This window comes from Protopterus annectens, chromosome 15.part0 (assembly GCF_019279795.1).
Source record: "Protopterus annectens isolate FY-2018-M chromosome 15.part0, PAN1.0, whole genome shotgun sequence".
NCBI lineage: Eukaryota > Metazoa > Chordata > Ceratodontiformes > Protopteridae > Protopterus > Protopterus annectens.
In genome coordinates this window covers 649613306-649639192 of record NC_056749.1, presented here as the reverse complement: position 1 = coordinate 649639192, position 25887 = coordinate 649613306, and positions in this window count along the sequence as shown.

Genomic DNA, 25887 nt, shown 5'->3' with positions numbered 1-25887 from the left:
TGCCTGCACTTAGTGGGAGTAAATGAACTGCTTGAAACTGGTCCTGCATAGGGTGTTGAGCTAAGAGCTCAGGGACAAGGGTTGATTGGTCAAATCCAGTGTTTCTATTTTGCTTTCAGTTTTGTGGCATTTAAACCCTGTGTTTGCACAAGTTTGTGCTTGTTTGTGTGGTAGGCACCACTGTTGCACTGTTTTAACCCTTTATGAGGTATTTCAGATGCATTTTTCCCTTACAAGCACTCCTGTTTAAGTGAGGCTCTTGCTTGCAGCTAATGTATTGATTTTATCCAGCCCTACTCACACTATAGGTACTCCCCTTAGACAGTACCCACTCAACTATCCCTGAAATATCTTCCATGGTTCTGACAACCAGAGATGGACAATTTCCAATGGTGTCTCCTGCTAGTCTGGTTGGTGTGAGCATCCTGAGATAGTGTAGCAACTGACTTATATACACAGACAACCCTCTACTACTACCACCTAGGAACACAATATGTGAGAGATGCAATTACATTAAGAACCCAGAATCCTTGCTGTCTCAGTCACAAGCCAGTACATATGGCACTGAGAAGGTTGTCTGCATAAACACTACAAACACCACATCACTAACACCATCCACACCTGTACAACACACTCCTAAATATGCGGAGATTCTCAACAAAAACATATCTGAACAAGAGACATCCGAAGCAAAAACACACACATCACAACCCACAGCACGAAGCATCACACATAGTACACCTGCCTGTGTCTCACAGCCTTTAAGGTTCAGCCACAAACCCAACATACTAGTCATAGGAGACTCTATTATGAGACACACAGATGTGCCACTCATCAGGCTAGTCAAGGAGAAAGTCACAGTAAGTTGCTTGTCAGGTGCTAGAATCTGCCATAAAATGCACTCACTCAAGTCTTTTAACAACAGGTACTGTCATGACTCTGTCATAGTCCATGTTGGTGTGAATGACTTGAGATGTAACTCTCTGGACTATATGAAGAGAGACATGATTGCGCTTGCTGAATGTGAGTCTCAAACAGGTATGTCCATAGCCTTAAGCAGCATGCTATCATCACCCAGAATGATGCCTCAATACAAACAGAAAATGATTGACTAACAATTGGCTTAGTTTCTGGTGTCATTTGAAGGGGGATCCAGTACCTGACAGCCAGGGAGGACATGACTGACAGACCATGATGCTTTGACAGAGATGGCCTTCATCTGTCTCACCTAGGCTTCAGGCAAAAGCTTTTGCCATCCCCATAATGCCTTTTTTTAGGCAAAGTCACGAGCAAAAATTACCAGCACGAAAATTTCTTCTAAACGAAAGTTAAAGGTCATGCTGCTAAACTCTAGGAGTCTTAGCATGAAGCTACATTCTTTGCAAGCATTCCTTGCCCTGGAGGATGCTGACATTTGTGCACTCACTGAAACCTGGTTCAAAGCTGTGTAGAGCACCCCAGCCTTACCAGGTTACTCATGCTACTATACTTTCAGACCTCAAATGGGGGGCTACAAAGCCAAAGGAGGTGGAGATTCAATATTTATTAAAGATATCCACACCTCCAAGGCTGGTCAAATGGTATAACACACAGGAGACACTCCAAGTGCAGCTAACTGTTGACAAAAAAACTATTAAATCATAGCTAGATACAGACCCCAACCATTACTCAGGATGCTCACTCTGCCTATCTGGACATACTTGAATCCATCAAGATTCGACCCTCTATCCTGATCCTGGGTGACTTTAACTACCCAACCATAGAGTGGAAGACCTATTCTAGCCCAAACATGAACACCCAGAGATTCCTCAACTTCATTAATGCCAATGCATTGGATTAGCTGGTTGACACCCCATGAGAGGTGACTATATCCTGGACCTGGTAGCACCCCTACAGTATCATCCTCCTTAGTAAGATCCAACAATAAAGCAATCACTTTCGAAGTCACCATCTCCCCTGACCCCCCCCCCATCAAGGTCAAACAAAAAATGTTTTCCAAAGCTGAATACAATCTCCTGAGAGCGGGTATACACAGCTTCAAAGCCACTGTCCCTTCAGTTGTAACTAGCACTAATGTCCAAGCCTATACCAAAAATCTACATGAGCATCTACATAGCTGTATGGACTCAGCAATACCTGACAGCATCATCCTCAAGGAAGAGTAAACCTGTCTGATGGACAGCAGCGATAAACGGAGTATATAATAAAAGGAAAAAATTGTTGTCAAGGACCAAGAAGGAGCAGGTGCCAAGTTGAAAGCAATCTCTCCTTTGTCTGTTCATGCAAATAAGGTCACTTGTAACATCCTCTAAGGCCAGCTTTGAGTTGAGATTGGCCACAAGCACTAATGATCATCATAAGGCCTTCTTCAAATACATCTGCAATCTCAAAGGTAACAACAAAATCTGCTCTGAACTAGTGGTCAATAACACCACATACACAAATGCCATAGATATATCCAACCTGCTGGCAGACAGGTTCTGTGAAAACGTCACCCCCTTTCCCCATATCAGTAAACTAGGGCATCCCCAGCACCTGCCCCCCCCCCTCATCACCAGGGAGCAGGTCTTTAATGCCCTTTCAAGGCAAAAATACAGTCTCCATGGGACCCAACAATGTCCATGGCTGTATCCTACATGAACTCAGTCATGAGCTCTCAGCTCCATTAGGCATGCTGTTCACTCAAAGCCTGAGCACCAGCTTCATCCCAGCTGAATGGAGGACAGCCACTGTCATCTCTCTACACAAAAGTGGAGCATCCACTGACCCAGACAGTTATAGGCCCATCAGACAAACTAGCCTGATCTACAAGGCCATGGAATGCATTATCATTGACCTTATAAACAAGAACATTGGCACCCTCCAAACGCTTGACCCCACACAATTTGGTTTTGTCAAAGGGAGATCATGCCAGTTAAACTGGTTGACTTCTTTGAAACAGTCATGAAAGCCATGGACAGGGAAAGACATTGCACACCGCCTACCTTAACCTAGCCAAAGCCTTCAACACTACTCACCCCTCAGGCATAATAGATAAACTCTCCCCTTTAGGCATCTACCCATATGTTACCAAATGGATAGCTAACTGGCTCACTGATAGAACCCACTCAGTCAAAACAGGGGAAGCCACCTCTAGTAGTAGACCCATAACGTGCAGTGTACCCCAAGGATCGGACTTGGGACCTCTGCATTTTGGGATATACTTTTCTGAGGTGCAAGCTAAAACCAGTGGTTTGGGCTGTCCAAGTCTGCAGATAATTGCAAGTTGGACACTGTCTCAAATTCTCCTAGTGATGAGAACATCCTACAAGAGGACCTTACCCAAACTAATGACTGGTACCAGAAGCATGGCCTCAAACTGAATGTCAAGAAATGCATCATTACCCCCTTTGGGGAAAATGGTGTCCCCACTAATTATCACATTACTAACAATGTACTAAACATGTGATCAGTCATAATGACCTTGGGCACCCAAGGTTGATAGCAACCTGACTTTTGACCACAATGTTGCCTCCATTGTATGGAAGGCTTTCTAAATGGCCCACCTCATAAGTAAGGGTATTTCATCCAGGAACAAGGCGGTCATAACATCCCTGTACTCCTCCCTTTTCAGACCCATTATCGAGTACAATGCCCCCTTCAGCATTTACCTTGCCAAGCACATGCAGCAGCTGGAGAGACCACAGAGGTTCTTGACCAGGAAAATCCAGGGTCACAAACACTTATCCTATACAGATAGGCTAAAAGCCCTGTCTCTCTATTCAGTCCCAGACAGACTGCACAGAGGCCATCTCAGACCCACCCTTGATGGAGTTGCTGCATATCCATAAGTCAAACTCCACTCACCCAACCCACATGCAAGGGCTCAACCTGATCTATAACATTAATAGAACTTGTTGGCAGGATAGATTTGTGTCCCAAAGACCCCCCCCATCTGTGGAATAGACTCCCTCTCCATGTCAAGCAGAGTACCTCTCTAGCCCCCTTTAAGAGGAACCTGGATGACTGGATGGGAAAGAGAAAACACAACCCTGAGATCCCACCTGTGCCCTTGCTAGAGAGGGGAAACAGGTGTTGACTTTGTCGGAACATGGGTGAAATTCTTGGCTAGGCTTATAAGGGCTTCTGGGTCAATAGCTTAGTATCATCCTATGACCCCATTAACCCATAATAAAATGTTATTAAACATTGATCAGTGCTAGCCTCTTGCTTGAGCATTAACAGAAACCAGTACTACTCATCAAAGAACAGTGATGATAAGCTGAAAAAAGCTTTGAAAGTTGTAAAGCACTCTGTTGTCTCACACATACATACACACACACATATATATATATATATATATATATATATATACACACACACACACACACACACACACACACACACACACACACACACAGTAAAAGTTTGAAATTCTAGCACCTTTTAAAACTACTCATTCATCCCAAGACCACTTAGTTTCTGACTGCTGTCTGCGTGCCAGCACTACATGTTTCACAGCTTTCAAAGCTAAAACATACTTCACACTCCTACACTTTTTCTGTAAGTAGTGCTAAGCTGCACAGCTAAAGAACTTCAAAAAATCATGACTGGGCTAGTCTTATTATAACCCAGTATTTGTGTATTGTCTACTTGGATGTCGGGATTCACTTCTTGAGCTTTGCTCTGCTCTGTAGGTGAATTTCTTGACAGCCATGCCTCGAACACATAACAAGTCTGTTATGATCAGAGATCTGATCATAATCCTGTATAACTGCAACAGGACTGTTCATTGGTATTCACACTACCACAAGAGTACAAAAGTCAGGAATACTCAAACTGTGAACAGTATAGCAGACAAAATAAATGTGCAGAACATATGCTTAAGTTTTAATACAGGCAATATAGTATATAAGTGTTGTATTTTGTACTGTGAAAAAATATCACTATATTGTCTTGGTAGAATAGAAGTATGACATATTACAGCCAGACCTCTATGAAACTGAACAGCAATGTGGTGAGGAACCAAAAGGCTGACTACAAATGCTAGAATATCAAAAAGGTAAACTTCCAACTGTAAGCATTTGGGTCTGCACACCCATATAACCCCTCATGCCTCCCTGAACATTTATTGCAATTATATTGTCTCACAAATGCAAAGAGAGAAATCTCCCAAAATAAGGGAATCGCTGCTGGCCTGCAGTTAGAAAGTGTATCAGCAGTGACCTTCTACAGAAAACTGAGATTGGCGTTTTGTTCTTGAACATCATGTGATTTGGGCACTTGACACTCAAGCAGTTTGTTGTCATCGAGCTGTAGCTGTACCATTACACACAGTGTTCATTACTCAGAAGAGTAATCTTCATCTTGACCTCAGCTGCAGTTGGTCCTCTTGATTGTACCCTTTAAGAACACCGCCATTTCATTGTGGTTAGGTAGGGCTTCCAGAAGCACACAATTGTTTTCATAATTAATTGTCCTGTGCCTACTGTAGTGCAGATAAACCTAATGTACACATGGCTTGAGCATATTTACTTGTACATGTAACTTAAAAGTGAATAGTAATGCTGCTGCACTGATTAAATTACCCAGGCTAATCTCACACTCATAATACAGGCTTTCCAGGTTGCAGCTTTTTAATGAGCTGCTGAGGACATGAATTAGGTTAGGCAATACACCTGTGACTAAAGCAGCACTGCAATTCAGCTGGTATTTGTACTGTTATTTATTGATTCATTTATCTATTTTTGCTGTTGCTTTGCATGCTATATAACAGTTATGTAAATTGCAGTAAATGTTCTGCATATAATACAAAAATAAAGACTTTGTATTTGGGTGAGGAATTAAATGATACATTTGCTTCAGTAATGGCTGTATGCTACAAATTAATATCAGAGATGCTTTTCATGATATGCTTTGTGCAATTGTGTTATGCTTAGCTTATTCTTTCACTGTCACTGTCTCTCTCTCTCTATCTTTCCAGATTTCATCCTTAAAAACTTCTCCTGCCTTTCCACAGTCTGCTGTGATTTGGTTTTGTACAAGCTTCGCAGGAGAATGATATGGGACAGTAAAAACTGAAAAGGGGAAAGACATAGTATCAAGGTACACAGTAATTTAACAAGAATCTGGTCAGTGAGCTTCAGATGTCTACTGATAATAAGTGAGAACTTCTTCCCTGTTAGCCCAAAAATTAAACCTCCCTTTAAAGATAACATCCGAATGTGAAACTGTATTAAAAGACATGCATTTAACTTTTCTGTGTGCTGCCCCCCCAACACACACACTTTGATTAGGTTTTTCTATCTTTGTTTCATTATTTGTTTTTAATTGCCACCTTCAGTTGTTTTTTTTCCTCAAACTATTTATAACACTGCTCCTCTGCACGAAATTGGTTTTCTTGAGAACTGTGCTCTTTTTTACTTAACACACCATTCCACTCTCGGGTATCACTGACAAACTCACCAAACTAGGAATCAATCCTTACATTACTAGGTGGGTTGCAAACTGGCTCACAGACAGGACCTACAGAGTGAAAGTTGCAGATTTCAAGTCAGACTGTTGACCAGTCATGAATGGAGTCCCACAGGGCTCAGTCCTGGACCCTCTCCTGTTTGGCATCTACTTCTCAGAAGTCCAGGCCAACACAGAAGGACTCTGGCTGACCAAATTCATTGATGAATGCAAGCTAGGAGTCATTATCAACTCCCCAAGTGAAGCAGAGTTCCCACAAAAGGGCCTGAGACAAATGACTGATGTCCGAACCATGGTCTGAAGCTTAACGCCAAAAAATGCGTTATCATCCCCTTTGGAAAAAAAACTCAGTTCTCATGAATTACCATGTTGATGGGACCCATTGAAGACTGAAGGGGCCATAAGAGATCTGGGCACCCAGGTCGACAGCCACCTCACCATCGACCACCACATTGCCACTGTGGTCAGAAAGTCATTCTACACGGCACATCTTATAACCAAAGGTTTTGCATCCAGGAAGAAAGAGGTCATCATCCTTCTCTACTCATCCCTCATTAGACCAGTCATTGAATATAATGCCCTGTTTGGCATGTACCTGGCCAGACACCTACAACAGCTAGAGAGACCACAAAAGTACTTCTCAAAAAGGATCCTAGGCCTTAAGCACATGTCCTACATGGACAGACTCAAACTTCAGCTGTTCTCAGTCTCTTATCGTCTACTTAGAGGTGATCTCTGCTTAACTTACAAACCCATGTCTGACCCAGCCCTACTTGAAATGCTACACCTAAAGAAATCCTAATCCCCCGACACCACATGCTCCAGAGATCACAACCTCATTACCACAATTAACAGAACATGCTGGAGGGACAGGTTCATCTCCCAAAGACTGTCCATACTGTGGAATAAGCTTCCCATTCATGTCAAGCACAGCACCTCGCTGGCCCTCTTCAAGAGAAATCTTGATGAGTGGATGGGTAACAGAAAGTTCAATCCAGAGATCATTCCAGTTGCCCTATTGGATTGGGGCACTGTGAACTAACATCGGGTGGCACAGTTATTTTGGGCTAGGCTTGTAAAGGTTCCAAGGCCATTAGTACACACCTATGAACACTAGCAGACACAGTAAAAGGATATTTCAGTCTCCCCTTAGATTATCTTCTGTTCTACCCTCCTCTCTGTTTTGTTCATGTAGTTTTGCACCATTTTGATTAGTGTTAACATCTCCTGGGAACAGTGTAATTCCATAGGAATTAGGCTTGGCTTGCAGAAGCACACGTTTTTTTCAAAACTAATTACCACTGTGTTTACTGTAGCACAAATAAAACTGCTGTGCAGATGGTTAATCAAATTTGCTTATACTATTCCATGAAGCTTATTTACAGGAACATAACTCCTCGTCAGGAGATTTATTTCTTTTGATTACTGTGCTCTGTTTTTTTACTTAGCACACTAAAAGACTGAAGATGAAGCCTGCTTATCAGTGCTTAACAATCCTTCCCTACCTCCATCACACCCACCCACCTCATCATCCTTTGCGTTACAGTTATGTTCTCTTTTCTTCCCAAAGCCATCAAATCCAGCTGTAACCCCTCCTTTCTCACACTGCAATCCATTTAAATATTGCAAAACATACACCACCCTCCCCTTACTTGTTCCATTCATTTCTCTCCTCATATGTTGCACAATCCCTTCATTCAATCCCTAAACCAAATACACCAGCAAACACCTCACCTTCTCAGTTTCCGCCCCTTAAATTTTATATTGTCTATCCAAACATTTTACATTATTCTTCCAATGAGTTCCATTTGACCACTGTCTCTAATTTCCATTACAGAAGAGGACAGTTGCTTCCTCTCTTGTTTACTTCAAAGTTTATAAAGATGTCAATATGGTAGTCTCCTCATTGCCTCCCCCAATTCATGATTTTATTCCATGATAGGACATTTACTTCATACTAGAAAAACTAATTCTCCCCTTTTGAACTCACTGCTTCTGTGAAGCTAACTCATCTTTCCTTTTTACTTTGGATAAAAATATTTCTGATCTGCATGGTCTGTCGGCTACTTTACTGAGTATTACTCGGCACCATAAAAATCTACTGCCAATCATTAGTGGACCGGAGTTCCGATGTGGCAACCCCTAACCGGGAAAAGCCGAAAGAAGAACAAAACACAGACACAAATACATGTACACAGACACACACAAGCAGAGAAATACACACTTGAAATGACTAAGATTTTTTTTTCCAAAATATTTTGCTGAAAAAAATTCCAGACAGGTACATTTTCCTTAAACTAATAATTTACAATCAAAAAGGCATACTCCTTCAGTTTGTATTTACAGTGATTCCAAATAAAACCAGCACAGAATAATTATCATTGTAAGTACATAATTTTAGGCATGATTAGGCTTTCCCTTGGACAAGCTTGGGAATCCCCAGGGTGACAGGAATCACTCCATGAGAGTTACTCGGTCACATATTTCAAGGAACAGAGACATCTAAATAAAGTATGCCAATGACCTTAAGCAAGGTTGTATAGCTTGTTTTTTTAATTAATTTTGTCAATTCTGTGAATTAATTATGTTAACTAATCAGTTAATTCTGCCTTTGACAAATTATGAAAAAAATCTTGACAGTTTATAATTTGTTCAGTAAACAAAAACATGACTTTTAACCTTTCTATTTTTCAAACTTTCATGAAAGGTTTGGAATTAAGATGAAACTCTGAATCTGAATTTTCATAATGTGTAGAAAAGTATTCTTACCTCTGATCTGCAGTGATGTCAGATAATAATAATAATAATAATGGGCTACAAAAAGTATGGCTGTCTCCATGGGGATGTGAGAGGGTTACACTCCTCACAGAGATGTCTGTCAAAATCGTTGTGCATGTTCTTTTTGTGCCTTGTTAGCTGGCAACCCTAAACCTCATCCCATTGATTAAACCTTTATTCACCTGTGGGCAAGAGTCAATCATGGAAAACCTTCATCCACATAGTCTTGTTTTTTTTCTTATTTAAGTCAAAATCATTCCTACCAGGTGACACATGTGCTTGTATACATAAGGGCCTGCTATGCCTTCCACTGAGGGCATGCAAGTTCCCACATATATCACATTAAGGCTTGCATGTAAACCTGATTTGGCAAAGCTAAGTGCACATCCCAAGATCATACGCTGTATGCTGTGCATCTCTGTCTTCAGTAGGTGCCAGGACTGTACCAAGCCAAACCACCTCCTTCCCCCCAAGGTGGTAGAGACTGAGACAATAGCAGCTGCTTACTCCCACTGTCCCCTGCCCGTTTCCTCCAATGTCTAATCTGTTAAGGGACCTCAGGTCATATGGGTCATCAACATAGTTTTGTTCCTGTATGCCTCAGAGGTAGTAGCCATCAAAAGCTTATTCTTGACTCCATTTGTAGTTTTGGTCTCAGGCATTTGTGAATTCAAAGTTCTGAAACATTTTACTATATTCAACATCTCAAGCAAAACTGCTTACATCCTGTAGCAAAGAACAAAAATTGTTCTTGCAAGATGAACTATAAAAGTATTAATTGTGCAGATGCTTGGACAGATTTAAGTATTCTAGTAGACCTTTCTATACATTGATCATATATTTGTATGATAGCTGCAAGACTAATAGGTTTCATTTTAAGATGATTTAACTAAAGAATTCCAGAAGTGTGACTTCCTGTTTATACAAGTATAGCAAAAAGCACTTTACTGATGGGTGCTACAATTTGATCAGCTTAGCTAGACACAGAGATAATCTAGAACAATTGCTGTTATGGACCTGTGCCCACTGGAGAACTGACCAGTGCATTTACAAGTGTAATCTAACCATTCACATTCACAGTTCGCTGAGTGTTGAAGCAGTTGGTACAGCTGTAATTAAATGATCATTTCATTAAATTAAAATGTTATCTAGTTAATATTGCAGATACGAGTACTAGTCATATGGGTATCAGTCTGATGACCAGGACCAAGCTGAGTTGAGATGTACTGAAAACCAGTGCCACCTAACTAACACAGCTTATTTCTATGGGGTAGTACACAGACATTGCACAATTTCAAAGTAACACAAAAACAAATATTATTCCAAATGTAAGGATACAGATCACTTTTAATTCATATTATAATCCACTGAATTTTACACCCTTGTTAATCTGCATTACTGGAACCTTCAACCTCATCCATCATCCTTCGGAGGAGACATTAAACTGAGGTCTCATCTGCTTGTGTTGGTGATGGATGTAAATATTGCATGGCACCTAACTAAAAGATTTGGAGAGGTTTCCTTATGCCCTGGTCAAATTTCCCTTAGTAGTATAAATATCACCTCCAGTCTCCCCTGAAAAGACGCCACTTGCCTAGTGGGACTAACCCAGCCCATAAAGGATGAGTGAATATAACATTATTAATAACAGCTAGCTTTAGGCTGCATAACATTAAATGCTCTAAGTGAAAATCAGTCTTAGTTTAACATAATTGACCTGCCATAGTTAGTTTTATTGCAGACTTTGAAAGTGAGAATGCATGCATGTTGCATCATTTTATACTTGGACCACTCACAGTTTACACTGTGGGGCACTTAATACGAACAACTAAGCATACAGATACATGTACTGAGTCAACATAAAAGGGCCTGCACATCTGAACTTGTAAGGTCACTTTGATCTTCTTAGATTTATGTTGCTCCATATCCCTGAACTTCATTATTATCTGTACCGTAATTTGTAATCTCAGAACTGCTATACTACTCCTAATGAACAATTTGGCTTTTTCTGCCACCAGTTACATGAATAAATTCATTACATTTTAACTAATTACACTGCTAGCTTCCAAGTTCTTCTCAATAACTCCTAATTTTGAATCTTCTTTCTCACTTGTGAAAACAACATTCCTTTATGCTATTATGTCTTGTAATGTACCACTATGAATATCCTATCCCTCTCTTGTTCCTGTGTAATCCCAAATACAGAATTCTTTTCTCATTTAACTTAGGATGCTGTCTCTTTATCATCTTCAGGGCTCTCTTCAGCCCTCGCAGACCATACACTGCACTTCAGCTGGGGTTATACAAGTACCGGTTAAAGGTGAAATATCACACTTTCTTTTCAGTAAAACTGTCCCAGAATCATATTAATCTTATATGCTGCCTTTGGCATGAGTGTTCTGCTGCCAGACTGAGGACTGAAAGCAGTCTGAAAACAGAACAGTGACTGTTAATGGATAAGAATAGAGGAAAGACAGCTACAGCTTTTAAATTGTTTGCTCCTACCCCAAACATGCATATAGTGTGTGTTATTGGAATCTGATTCCAGGGAATGTCTCACAACTGACAGGTTTATCCTACACTCCTCTTTTACTCTATCACAACTCAAATGGCCTATGCTTTTTAAAGGAGAAAACCACCCACAGACTCAAAAAACATGCTTATTTCATCATGGATTAGTATTTCCTACATTTTAACACCACTTTGGGATTATTTACAGGCTTTTAAATATTTTATACATAATTTGTGGGTCTGACTACAGGGGGTCTAGCATACTGAAGTGATCTTGACTGTTTAGTCTATCTTTAGGTATCCAACAACGCAGTGCTTGTCCGTAAAAATTACATCATGAAGGCCTCTTTCTTCCTAAAGCTCCTCTCACTGTATTGATTTTACATGCATATATTGCTGTCTTTCAGTCAGTTAAGTTTTAAGTAATATTTCATGCCATTCAATGACTATTTAAAACACAAGCAGTGCAAATGCCACAGAACAGACTTTCAAAGTGCTTTTTACTGCTGCTTCTTTTTAGAATAGCTAAATTGCAGTCTTTTGTGAAGCCTGAATTGTACTATTTCGACTCATCTCCCATCCCCCTTGACACCTAACGTCCCTAGCTGTCAAAGTGCTAAGGGTAATTTGAGCTGTTACCTGCTGTGATTGATATTTCACAGCAGAAGACTTGACTCATGTTCTGTTTCCTTGTTCTAGCCATTACTTTCTGTAAGGGTAGGGGAAGGACCAGGGAGCTGTGAAATCACAGTATGTGTGGGTTTTTAAGACGGTCATGGTGATGTCAGTCTGGGGGAGAGAATTGGCTAGAAAATTACCTGTATTCATTGGCCTTGATGACACCAATGAATTGGAGACTGCAGCAAGCTTTACCAGGGGGGGATAAAAGTATTTTGAAAGTGAAACCAACACAGTACAGTAAGGTACTGTTCTAGTGGAGAGAAACAGTCAATTTGCAATATTTTAAATGCTGTATTTATTCATTGTTTATTCGTAGCAGGGACTGTAAATAGGGAGAAAAAGGACAGAGAAATTGAGCATTTAATAACATAATCCCATTGTTGTCCAATAATAACAATACAGTGTCTGCCTCAGCCTCATTCCAATACCTGACACCCCATATTTTACCCTCTGCACACCTATGAAGCTCTATAATGTCTCCTTTTACTGTCCATATGAAAGGAAAACTAGGACATTCCATCACGTACCAGTCTGGCATTCTGCTTGGAGTGCCTGCTGCTTTGCCATTCCCCTGCAAGCAGTTCATTGAAGCAGGCCTGTAATCACATGCTCATTCCATACATACATGCATTCAATGATACAAGGCCCAAATATTTTAGATTGCACCAAACAAAAGTTGCTATGTTTTGTTTAGTTGCTTGAACAGATTTGGTTTTATTTTTTTATTTCAGTTACATAGCTATCTGGCTGCTGACTTGGGAGTAGAGTATCTCTGCCATGTCCTACTAATTTCTCTGGGGATGGGAGAGCTTCCCATCTGTCATGATAGATTATCTTCTTTTCCTCCACAGCTAGTCTTGTTGAGTCAAGTGAGCCAATCTTAAGGGAGATTGTTTCTAGTATAGTCAGGACTAAAATCACTGCACAGAAACTCAGCATGCATCACAGTTCATGATACATGCTTGAACAGAAAGAACACCAGTCTTTTTCAATACTGTGAAAATGTTTAACAGTGTCTGTTTCAAGACTAAGGACAAGAATGTCTGCTATCATGACATAGCTAGAGAGACAGTGTATTACAAGAAAATCCGTCAGACTGAAGGTAGATTTATAAATCACATATCCACTTAGTTATGTCACACATCTTCCAAAAACACAGAAGGCAATTAACATTTAACTGGGCCCAAATGTTAATAATTATGCATGAATTCACTGTACAGCACATTCTCACATACCTCTACATTCTCCTATGGATTATACACTAAAAGAGCCCTCAACATGAATGCTGTCAGACCATTTCAATACTGCAGTTAAACATCCAGTACTATATCATGCTCTAGCATCTTGCACATGTACGTCATGATTGCTTTACTGTAGCATAACCCATGTAGATACATGCCAGAAAGCAACATACAGAACTCTCTCCTTTAATCTGTGGTTTACATCTACTAGCACTCATTTAAAAAGAGAAGTCTTCTTTACAACCTTTAATTTGTATATTTAAAAAATAGTCTGCCAACATGATTTGCTCTACTTTGAAATCTATCTTTAGCTTTCCTTTTTATGGGAAAGGATGTTTGCTATCCACATCCATGTACTATATTGACAAGTCGCTGTTTGGTTTAACATGAACTAGAAATATGATAGCCTAGATTTTTTATGTGAACTCTGTTTACACTTTGTCTTCTGTTACCACTTATTTATTTATTTATTCCAGTTTGGTGACCGGGGAGGTCCACTGGGCTTGAGAGCCCATTTTCAGTGGAGGCCCGGGGAGAACAGCTCCACAATACAAAGTTACATTACATAGAGAATTACAAGAAAAATATTTGCATTGCAATCAACAGGTAGTATAACAATCAACAGGTAGTATAACAATCAACAGGTAGTATAACAACCAACAGGCAGTATAACAATCAACAGGTAGTATAACAATCAACAGGTAGTATAACAACCAACAGGCAGTATAACAATCAACAGGCAGTATAACAACCAACAGGCAGTATAACAATCAACAGGCAGTATAACAATCAACAGGTAGTATAACAACCAACAGGCAGTATAACAACCAACAGGCAGTATAACAATCAACAGGTAGTATAACAACCAACAGGCAGTATAACAATCAACGGGTAGTATAACAACCAACAGGCAGTATAACAAACAACAGGTAGTATAACAATCAACAGGTAGTATAACAAACAACAGATAGTATAACAATCACCAGGTAGTATAACAATCAACAGGTAGTATAACAATGAACAGGTAGTATAACAAACAACAGGTAGTATAACAATCAACAGGTAGTATAACAATCAACAGTTAGTATTACAGTCAAAACAGGTATCATTCAGTAAAGACAACAAAATTATTTAAAAAATTTTCAAGAGAAAGACAGGCATACACAGCATAATGGCTGAATGTTACTGTTTAGTTACATTTATAATCTAAGTATATGAGAGAAATTAGGACTGTATGAAGGTTAGCCAGGAGACGAGGAGGAGCAGAACTTAGGAGGTATGAGTTGAAGAGTGCAGTTACATTTCCTGTGAAGAAACAGGTAAGAATGAATGTGTTTTAAAGGTGTGTGCATTGTCAGAGGTCCTCAGAGTAGAGGGCAGGGCAAGGTTTTGGTGAGTAGGTCTACAGGGGGTATATGGTTGTAGGATATTAGATAATGCAGGGCAGCTAGTAGGTTGGAATAATAATTTGTGGGCTGTGACTATTTGCAGGAACTCAAGTTGATTAGGGAGTTCAAGCCAATTTAAAGAGTGTAGGGAGGTACAGTGATGGGAGGAGGATTTTGCCTTGGTAGCGAATCTGGAGATTTTGTTGTAGCACACTTCCAGTTTGGAGGTGAGGGTGGAAGATAGATTGGTAAGCAGAGGAGCACCATACAAAAGAGAGGGGAGGAGATAGGTAGTGGCCAAAGTTTGTCTGGTGGAGGGAGTGAGGAAGTGGTTGTTTCTGTAGAGTAGGCCGAGTTTTGTGGGTTTTCTTGATGTTAAGTTGGATGTGAGTATTGAATTTTAAGTGTTTGTCGATGGTGAACCCCAGGAGTTTGGCAGAGGGAATCACTTCGATAATGGAATTGTTAAGGCTGGTAATTTGAAGTGAGTTTTTATCAAAAGGAGTGGATTTTGAGGGAGTGAATAGAAGAATCTTAGTTTTGTTAGCATTTAGTGAGAGGTGGTTTTGGTGCATCCAGTTTTTAGTAGTTGAGAAGGCAGTTTGAGTTAGAGACTGAAGATCAGACAGGTTAAAGGCGCAGCAGATTAAAGTGGAATCGTCTGTGTATTGGACGATTTTGGTATTGGGTATGGCTTTGTAGAAACCGTTAATAAAGATGTTAAATAGCAAAGGGCCTAGTAGGGAACCTTGGGGTACTCCTGTAGGGGTGGGGAGGAAAATGGAGGAGGCCTGGCCCCATTTGACAGCTTGGGACCTGTCAGAAAGATAGCTGGAGAACTAGGAAAGAGTTTTTTGGGAGATGTAGAGATTTGATAGATGATTTAATAGATGGGTGTGGGAGATGGTATCGAAAGCTTTAGATAAGTCTAGTAGAACAGCTGAAACTATGTTACCAGAGTCTCGAGCTAGATTGACAGAATGTAAGAAGGATAGAAGGGCTGTGCTGTGTCCAGGGTGGAAGCCGTGTTGGGTAGGAGAGAGTAGCTGGTGTTCAGTAAGGAATGGCATGAGCTGCAGGTGTATGCATTTTTCAAGAAGTTTAGAGATTGGTGAGAGGATGGCTATAGGGCGGAAATTGGAAACATTACAGTTTTTTACCACCCTTGTGGAATGGTAGAATAAATGCAGAATGCCATAGTATGGGGACACAGGACTCAAGTAGTGATCTATTTATCAGGATGCTGATAGGGAGAGCAATACCATCGGAGGCAATTTTTAAGAAGGAGGAAGGAATGTTGTCGAGGGCATTGGTGCAAGGTTTAAGTTTGGAGAGAAGCTTTTTTATAAGGTAGGTGGATACAGGTTTAAGTTCAAAAGTAGGGGGTGTAGGAGAGGAGGAGGAGGAAGCTTGAGCAGAGGGGGGTGGTGGGTTATTGTTTAGGAAGGTCTTGATTAGATCAGCAATAGAAGAGGTGAAGAAGGTGTTGAATAGGTCGGCGATTTCTTGTTTAGATTTACTAGTATCAGGACATGGGTTGTTTTTTGTACCAGGCATGAGGAGGGATTTAATAGAGCTCCAGAATTGTTTGGGTTTTTTTGCATGATTTATTTGGAGTTTGATGTAGTAGGACTTTTTATCTTTAATGACTTGTTTTTTTAGCTTAATTTCGCAGCTGTTTGTATTTAAGTAACAATACAGGCTGTTTATGTTGGAGATAGCTTTTCCAGGTTTTGTCTCTTTGTGGCATAACTTTTTTGTTTCTTTGGTAAGCAATGGGGTGGTTTTAGCTTCAACTCTTTTTGTTCTTATTGGAGTTTAGGACAGTTAAGAATGTAGAGCTGAAATAGTCAACGGCATCGTCTAAAGAAAGGGTTTTTAGTGGGTTCCAGTTAATGAACTTAAGGGAGTCAGAAAAGGTAGAAAGGTTAAAGTTAGCGAGGTTGCGAGTATGTAAGAGTTGGTGAGAATGTGAGAAAGAGGGTGTAGCTCTATGGGTGAAGGCAGAGAGGTGGTCTCCTAATGTGTCAGGAGTGACACCAGATTTTGTTATTTTGTTAGGGTGAGATACCAGGATCCAGTCTAGGATGGAGCCTGAGGGGTTGGTTTTGTTGGGCCTAGTAATGGAGTTAGTGAGATGAGTGAAACTGAAGAGATTGACTGAAATAGTAGGATTAGGGTCGATGAATTTTTGCCAGTCAATATTTACATTACCCATAATATAGGTTTCAAGTTTAATATTAGAGGAGGTCCAGGACAGGATGTCTTCCAGGGTATTGGTGTTGTTACCAGGAGGAATATAGAGGGAAATGATGCAGATATTTTTATGGTCATTTAATTTTAGAAGGCCAGTTATAAGTTCAGCATTATTAAAGGAAGGGTTAGGGTTAGGGTTAGGGTAGGGAGTGATGGACACATGACTGGAATGGATTATAGCTACACCACCACCTCTTTTACTTAGGCGCTCGGATCGGAGAGATTGATAGCCGGGGGAAGGAATTTGGAGTTGGTTATGTGTGGTTTTAGCCAGGTTTCAGAGATGGCTACAATGTGAGGTATATTATGACTGAGCCAGGCATGAAAGAAGGTAAGCTTATTTGCTAAGCTTTGGGTGTTAATGGTGAGGAATTTAAGGTATTTACTGGTGGATTTGTCATTGGAGCTAGGGTTGTTTGTCGGAGAAATGTTTGGTCCTGGGTTGGGATGAATGTCGCCTGCTAAGCAGAGGTAAGAGAGAAGGGGAATAAGTTTGTGAGGATTGTGTTTGGTTAGGAATGGATGGTAGGGGGTGGGTTTGGATTTGTAGAATTTAGTAGGGATTTGGAAGAGTTTTACTTTTAAGAGAAGGATAGGGTCAGAGGGTGATAAAGAGGCAGAGATATTGTGGACATGATTTGTGAGGTGGGGGCGTGGAGGAGGAGGTATAGCGTGTAGGTGGAAGTTGGTATAAGAGGAGGCATGATACAAGGAAAGTAGAATGAGGATTAGGACAGATGTAGGGGGGTAAGGATTATAGCAGGAAAAGTGGGCATGGTAGATGAAGTCAGATTAGAAATGAAAAGATATTTAGGTCAGAGAGAGTTAGATAGGTCCCTTGTGTGTATGCAACTATCCAAGTAATATAACCCTCTGTCTATAGAAAAATGGATGATGCAGAGAAGCCCAAACCAACTAACACACAGTTCCCAAATGATAATTATTAAATGAGGGAAAAGCAACGTCCAAGGATTATTGATTTACCAAAGATGCGTGTTGCCAACAACAACACTTATATCCTATCATATAAAATCCTGGACGCATACATATAGCTTTGATAAATAACAAAAACAGTTGCAATGTCCTATATAGCAATTCAAAAAGCTGTAGTTGCTACTGTAGGTTAAGTTGTAATCAGTGTTGTATCATGAATCACAACTTGCATATATGAGGGAGTTCACCACAGTCCACTAGAAAGCCTGCCTGTGAACAATGTAGGGGATAGTGTTCTTAGTCCCATAAGTTGTAATGTGCACTCCCTGTTAAAAACTCAAAACAAAGCATTATTTTAAGCATAATTTTGTATCTAAACCACACAGTTGATATTCATATAAACCTCCAACAGGTCAAATGCATAAAACAAAAAACACAGATGAAAACCAAGTTTACTTGGCCATTACTAAAGGCCTAATAAAAACACTATTATGTCATCCAACTGTTGATAATTCAATATGGCTCAACGTCTGTATCCTTCGTCAAAAATACCACATCTTATACAAAATTCACAACAAAATAGTTGAATCTAGACAACAATACTAAAACATACAATTACTCAAATGTCCATTAATGTCCTTAAATGGTACACATAGTCCATATTTCCTGGTTCGTGCCAAGCTATTAACCTTTATGAACCCAAATAGTTCAAAAAATGAAAAGGCTGGCCACATCCAAGGCCTATAAACTCTGCTGCTGCCGTCGGCTGTGCAATGTTTCGGTAGGGCTTCTCACTTACATCCATGAGCTAAAAGGCCCACTTAATTGTAATAAAAACACGAGTGTCCCAAAAGTCACTATAAACTTGTAATAGGAAGCTCTGAATCCAGTAGTTCCCTCACAAGTCCAAAAACACACCGCACCATAAAAAAGAGAGAGAGATAAATATCACCTTTGATATCAATAGTCTTAAGCCTTCACAAACCCGACTGGTCTGCAAACACTTGAATAACATCCGTTCTTCAAAACCATGTAAATGCTGCTTCTTACTTCAAGATGACATATAACTCCTTGACTTTCTGCAAAACCTTCAAAAGCAGTATAGAGGTGCTTCTTTTAAAATATGGTTAGCCGAGGACTGGGCTCTGTAGATTTTTCTATGGATTTTTAAGTGATAGGTGTCCAAGACGGGTAGCACTAGGACCTTGTGAGTACAAAATGGAATTTGCTTGCTCTCTGAAGAAAAATAAAAGCCTATTAATTATTGCCAGTACTTATTAACAGTAATCTGCCAACTCTTCTCCCCAAATCGCTAATCTGTAGAAAGGACACAGCAAAACTGTAAGCCAAAGCTAGTGGTATCACCGAAAGTCAGCTGAGAGGCACATTTTTTGAACCGATTACCATCAAGGTTCTCTCCCTTCCACTTGCTGATTGTCGTTGACAGGTTGCGTGTCCCAGCAATCCTTGGATATCAGTTAAACTCTTAACACTGAATGTGTGACAGGCCCTTTCAAAATGTGGAACTTCGAGGAACATAAGTTTTTTTAGACTCCAAATGAAATACGTTCCTCGTAATGAGGTACACTTGAGAGGTATGCTTAATGAAATAGTTCTGATATTTTAAAAGCATCCAGAATTCGTTATGAACTGTGATCGTCGGTCATCTCAAACTCTGTTTATGTGGCTGACAGTTCTCCGTTCTCTATTTTCTACGTGAGGTTTTAAATATTCACCAACCCCGACAAACTTCAATGCTGACAAACTTATATTTTGTCCTCAAATAACCTAGATTTCTGATGTACATTCTGTTTATACTTTGTCCTCTAATAGCCTCGGTTTTGAAGTGTATTCTCTTTACACTTTGTTAATTTGATTAAAGCATATTTCTAGTCAGTAGAAAGTCCAACATATGCCATTATCCATATTGTTTTTGGAGAGTGTAGGCATGAATATATATTTACTTTGACCAAGTACTACCATTTAAGCCTATTAACTGTTGTATAAAAAAGGTTAAATATGTGAAACAAGTATTTGTCAATACCAAATTTTGGCTTGCATTGGACTGTACTGAAGCATTAGTAGTTAAAGTCATTTGGCTAGACAATCAAAAGTACTTGTTACAGCAATACAAAGTATAATCGAGATTAAAAGGCTATATGCTGCCTTGCTTCAATCAGTTTTGACAGCACATCTTTAATGCTCTAGTACAGATGCATTGCACACCAGCATTTAGCATGGCAAAGCACTTAAGTAGAGTGGTGTGGATAGTTGATGATTAGTAAGGATGGATCTAAGTGTCCACTGAGCTCTTCAAATCAAACAAGTTGTTTCATTTTAGGGGACATAGTAAGACTGATGATTGTATACTGGACTTGTGAATGACTCAGAGAGGCCCAAAAGTATGAGACTGCAGAACTGACTGAACACTTCCCTAGATGACTGCAGTATTTTTAAACATTTATTACAATTGCTGTTTTATCACACTTCATAATTTTCTCAGTTTTTGAAATGTTTTCTTTTGCTTCCTATAGCCTTTTATTGATCACCCACACTGCTTCCCTGGTCTTTGTAGAATTAATAAAGAGTTCTTCTGAGGCATCATTCATACAGGCTTAGGCTGTATTTAATTAAACCATTGATAGGTTCATGTCAACTTTAGGTTTAATTTCCTTCGCTCTTGTATCTTCTCTCACAACAATATATTCACAGGCTTAGTATTTTTGGCACTTCTCTTTTAGTCGTAATATCAGCATGCATTGTCTGATCCTTTCTTACACTTCCATTTCCTCATATTCTCAATGCACTTGAAGAATAAAAGACAAAACTATGGGTGATATTCACTTTGCAAATGGTATGATAATGATCATAAGTAGCCCCTGACCAGTGGCGGCTGGTGACTTCAAATCACAGGAGGGCTGCAGGAGACAGCTGAATGGGTGGGGTCAAGGGGAAGGGGTGTGGTCAACCAGAAAGGGGAGGAGCTATGTACAAAACCACAAAGACTAACTTTAATTAAATACGCTGCCCTGGGTGGCAAACCATCATTATGAAAGTCCAATCAAGACAAAAATAAGTGTAGAAGAATAAAAATATTTCAATGCATTGGCTACATGACAGCTTACTTAATATCTAGATGGAAACAAAAGGTTGTGAGGCATGAAAAAATAAATTACTTTTTAAATACATTACTGGAATGCCAGTCAAAATCAAGTATAAGAAAAACCAGAAGCACTCAACTCAAACCACTTCTCCTTGCACAGCAGTTCTAATTATAATATATTCCGCGTTATTAAAGTACCAAGTAACATGCTGAAAGTAGAAATCTATGTGATGCCCCTACTTGTAAAAATGTTTCTTATCCAAAAAAGACCTGCTGCCTGACAACTTGTTTCATGGGAAAAACATGATCAAAGTAAAAAATGAAAAGCAAACAAGAAACAAGCTCAAGATACATTGCTTAAAGGATTATTGTACAGGTTATGGACCACACATGATTGGCATTCTGTTTAGTTTACAGGTAAAGTCTGTAGAGATGACTGGAAGTCTCCAACAAGTGTAATGAGCTTTTTAAAATAATGGAATCCTGTCCTTTAATACCCAAGGCTTATTTATACATTATCTAGTCAAGTATTCTCTTCATGGCAACAACAGAAAGGCTTTCAATGTTGGCAATTCTTTAACAGTATGCTTATTAAAGCTTACTTGCATCTTACGATCTCAGACAAGCTTACCTTATGGTCATTAAAGCATTGCTACTTAAACGCAGAGCAACAGGCACTTTGAGTAATAAGCATAAATCTGAGTAATAAGCATAAATCAACAGTACAAAAATATGACAGAAACCAGACCATTCTGCAAAATCAAGGACAGATGAAAAGCCACTGTAGTACTTATGCAGTGTGTCCTCCCCATCCAAGGTAGACACAACTACTCCTTGCCTTGCTTGGACACATCCAGAGTCACTACATGGGGGAGTGGGGTGCAACAAGTATGTCACAATTTGAAATGTCTCTGGCTGACTGTGATGGCCCTGACACATTTGTCTTACCTCTCAACCTCAAGAGCAAGAAATCTGGACAAAGCCATACACAGAAGTGGGACAAAGGCCCAAAAATAAGGACAATTTTAAATATTGCTCTAATAAACTTAGAAAGATAATAGAATAGGTTTTGCATTAGTATGAATTTTCTGAAGGGTATAAAATCTGAAACTCAAATGTCTTGTCATTTTCTAACTTCAGTCTTTAGTGATTTGTCACTAATTTGCCAAAAAACACAATTTTATGAAAAATGGACCAAAAATGTGATGCAAAAATATAAAATAGACACACAATACAGCTGCTACCTGTCAAAGAAGGGACACTTTAATATTAGTACTTCTACCTTGGGGGGGGGGGGGGGGGAACAACCCAAAAGGGGGGAAGTTAGGGTTCACCAATTCAAAAAGCAATTTTTTGAGTCCCCTTCAAGTTTCTTCAACGGCCAAAATTATTGGGGCACTTAAAACATTTAAAAAACTTTTTATAAATTGGACAGTTATAAAACTCTTTTTCAAATTTTTTATTTCAGTTACAAAGCTATCTGGCTGCTGACTTGGGAGTGGAGTATCTCTGCCATGTCCTACTAATTTCTCTGGGGATGGGAGAGCTTCCCATCTGTCATGACAGATTATCTTCTTTTCCTCCACAGCTAGTCTTGTTGAGTCCAGTGAGCCAATCTTAAGGGAGATTGTTTCTAGTATAGTCAGGGCTAAAATCACTGCACAGAAACTCAGCATGCATCACAGTTCATGATACATGCTTGAACAGAAAGAACACCAGTCTTTTTCAATACTGTGAAAATGTTTAACAGTGTCTGTTTCAAGACTATGGACAAGAATGTCTGCTATCTTGAAATAGCTAGAGAGACAGTGTATTACAAGAAAATCCGTCAGACTGAAGGTAGATTTATAAATCACATATCCACTTAGTTATGTCACACATCCTCCAAAAACACAGAAGGCAATTAACATTTAACTGGGCCCAAATGTTAATAATTATGTATGAATTCACTGTACAGCACATTCTCACATACCTCTACATTCTCCTATGGATTATACACTAAAAGAGCCCTCAACATGAATGCTGTCAGACCATTTCAATACTGCAGTTAAACATCCAGTACTATATCATGCTCTAGCATCTTGCACATGTATGTCATGATTGCTTTACTGTAGCATAACCCATGTAGATACATGCCAGAAAGCAACATACAGAACTATCTCCTTTAATCTGTGGTTTACATCTACTAGCACTCATTTAAAAAGAGAAGTCTTCTTTACAACTTTTAATTTGTATATTTAAAAAATAGTCTGCCAACATGATTTGCTCTACTTTGAAATCTATCTTTAGCTTTCCTTTTTATGGGAAAGGATGTTTGCTATCCACATCCATGTACTATATTGACAAGTCGCTGTTTGGTTTAACATGAACTAGAAATATGATAGCCTAGATTTTTGATGTGAACTCTGTTTACACTTTGTCTTCTGTTACCACTTATTTATTTATTTATTCCAGTTTGGTGACCGGGGAGGTCCACTGGGCTTGAGAGCCCATTTTCAGTGGAGGCCCGGGGAGAAAAGTTCCACAATACAAAGTTACATTACATAGAGAATTACAAGAAAAATATTTGCATTGCAATCAACAGGTAGTATAACAATCAACAGGTAGTATAGCAATCAACAGGTAGTATAACAACCAACAGGCAGTATAACAATCAACAGGTAGTATAACAATCAACAGGTAGTATAACAACCAACAGGCAGTATAACAACCAACAGGCAGTATAACAACCAACAGGCAGTATAACAATCAACAGGCAGTATAACAATCAACAGGTAGTATAACAACCAACAGGCAGTATAACAACCAACAGGCAGTATAACAATCAACGGGTAGTATAACAATCAACAGGCAGTATAACAACCAACAGGTAGTATAACAACCAACAGGCAGTATAACAAACAACAGGTAGTATAACAATCAACAGGTAGTATAACAAACAACACGTAGTATAACAATCAACAGGTAGTATAACAAACAACAGGTAGTATAACAATGAAAAGGTAGTATAACAAACAACAGGTAGTATAACAATCAACAGGTAGTATAACAATCAACAGGTAGTATTACAGTCAAAACAGGTATCATTCAGTAAAGACAGCAAAATTATTAAAAAAAATTTCAAGAGAAAGACAGGCATACACAGCATAATGGCTGAATGTTACTGTTTAGTTACATTTATAATCTAAGTATATGAGAGAAATTAGGACTGTATGAAGGTTAGCCAGGAGACGAGGAGGAGCAGAACTTAGGAGGTATGAGTTGAAGAGTGCAGTTACATTTCCTGTGAAGATACAGGTAAGAATGAATGTGTTTTAAAGGTGTGTGCATTGTCAGAGGTCCTCAGAGTAGAGGGCAGGGCAAGGTTTTGGTGAGTAAGTCTACGGGGGGTATATGGTTGTAGGATATTAGATAATGCAGGGCAGCTAGTAGGTTGGAATAATAATTTGTGGGCTGTGACGATTTGGAGGAACTCAAGTTGATTAGGGAGTTCAAGCCAATTAAAGAGTGTAGGGAGGTACAGTGATGGGAGGAGGATTTTGCCTTGGTAGCGAATCTGGAGATTTTGTTGTAGCACACTTCCAGTTTGGAGGTGAGGGTGGAAGATAGATTGGTAAGCAGAGGAGCACCATACAAAAGAGAGGGGAGGAGATAGGTAGTGGCCAAAGTTTGTCTGGTGGAGGGAGTGAGGAAGTGGTTGTTTCTGTAGAGTAGGCAGAGTTTTGTGGGTTTTCTTGATGTTAAGTTGGATGTGAGTATTGAATTTTAAGTGCTTGTCGATGGTGAACCCCAGGAGTTTGGCAAAGGGAATCACTTCGATAATGGAATTGTTAAGGCTGGTAATTTGAAGTGAGTTTTTATCAAAAGGAGTGGATTTTGAGGGAGTGAATAGAAGAATCTTACTTTTGTTAGCATTTAGTGAGAGGTGGTTTTGGTGCATCCAGTTTTTAGTAGTTGAGAAGGCAGTTTGAGTTAGAGACTGAAGATCAGACAAGTTAAAGGCGCAGCAGATTAAAGTGGAATCGTCTGCATATTGGACAATTTTGGTATTGGGTATGGCTTTGTAGAAACCGTTAATAAAGATGTTAAATAGCAAAGAGCCTAGTAGGGAACCTTGGGGTACTCCTGTAGGGGTGGGGAGGAAAATGGAGGAGGCCTGGCCCCATTTGACAGCTTGGGACCTATCAGAAAGATAGCTGGAGAACTAGGAAAGAGTTTTTTGGGAGATGTAGAGATTTGATAATGATTTAATAGATGGGTGTGGGAGATGGTATCGAAAGCTTTAGATAAGTCTAGTAGAACAGCTAAAACTATGTTACCAGAGTCTCGAGCTAGATTGACAGAATGTAAGAAGGATAGAAGGGCTGTGCTGTGTCCAGGGTGGAAGCCGTGTTGGGTAGGAGAGAGTAGCTGGTGTTCAGTAAGGAATGGCATGAGCTGCAGGTGTATGCATTTTTCAAGAAGTTTAGAGATTGGTGAGAGGATGGCTATAGGGTGGAAATTGGAAACATTACAGTTTTTTACCACCCTTGTGGAATGGTAG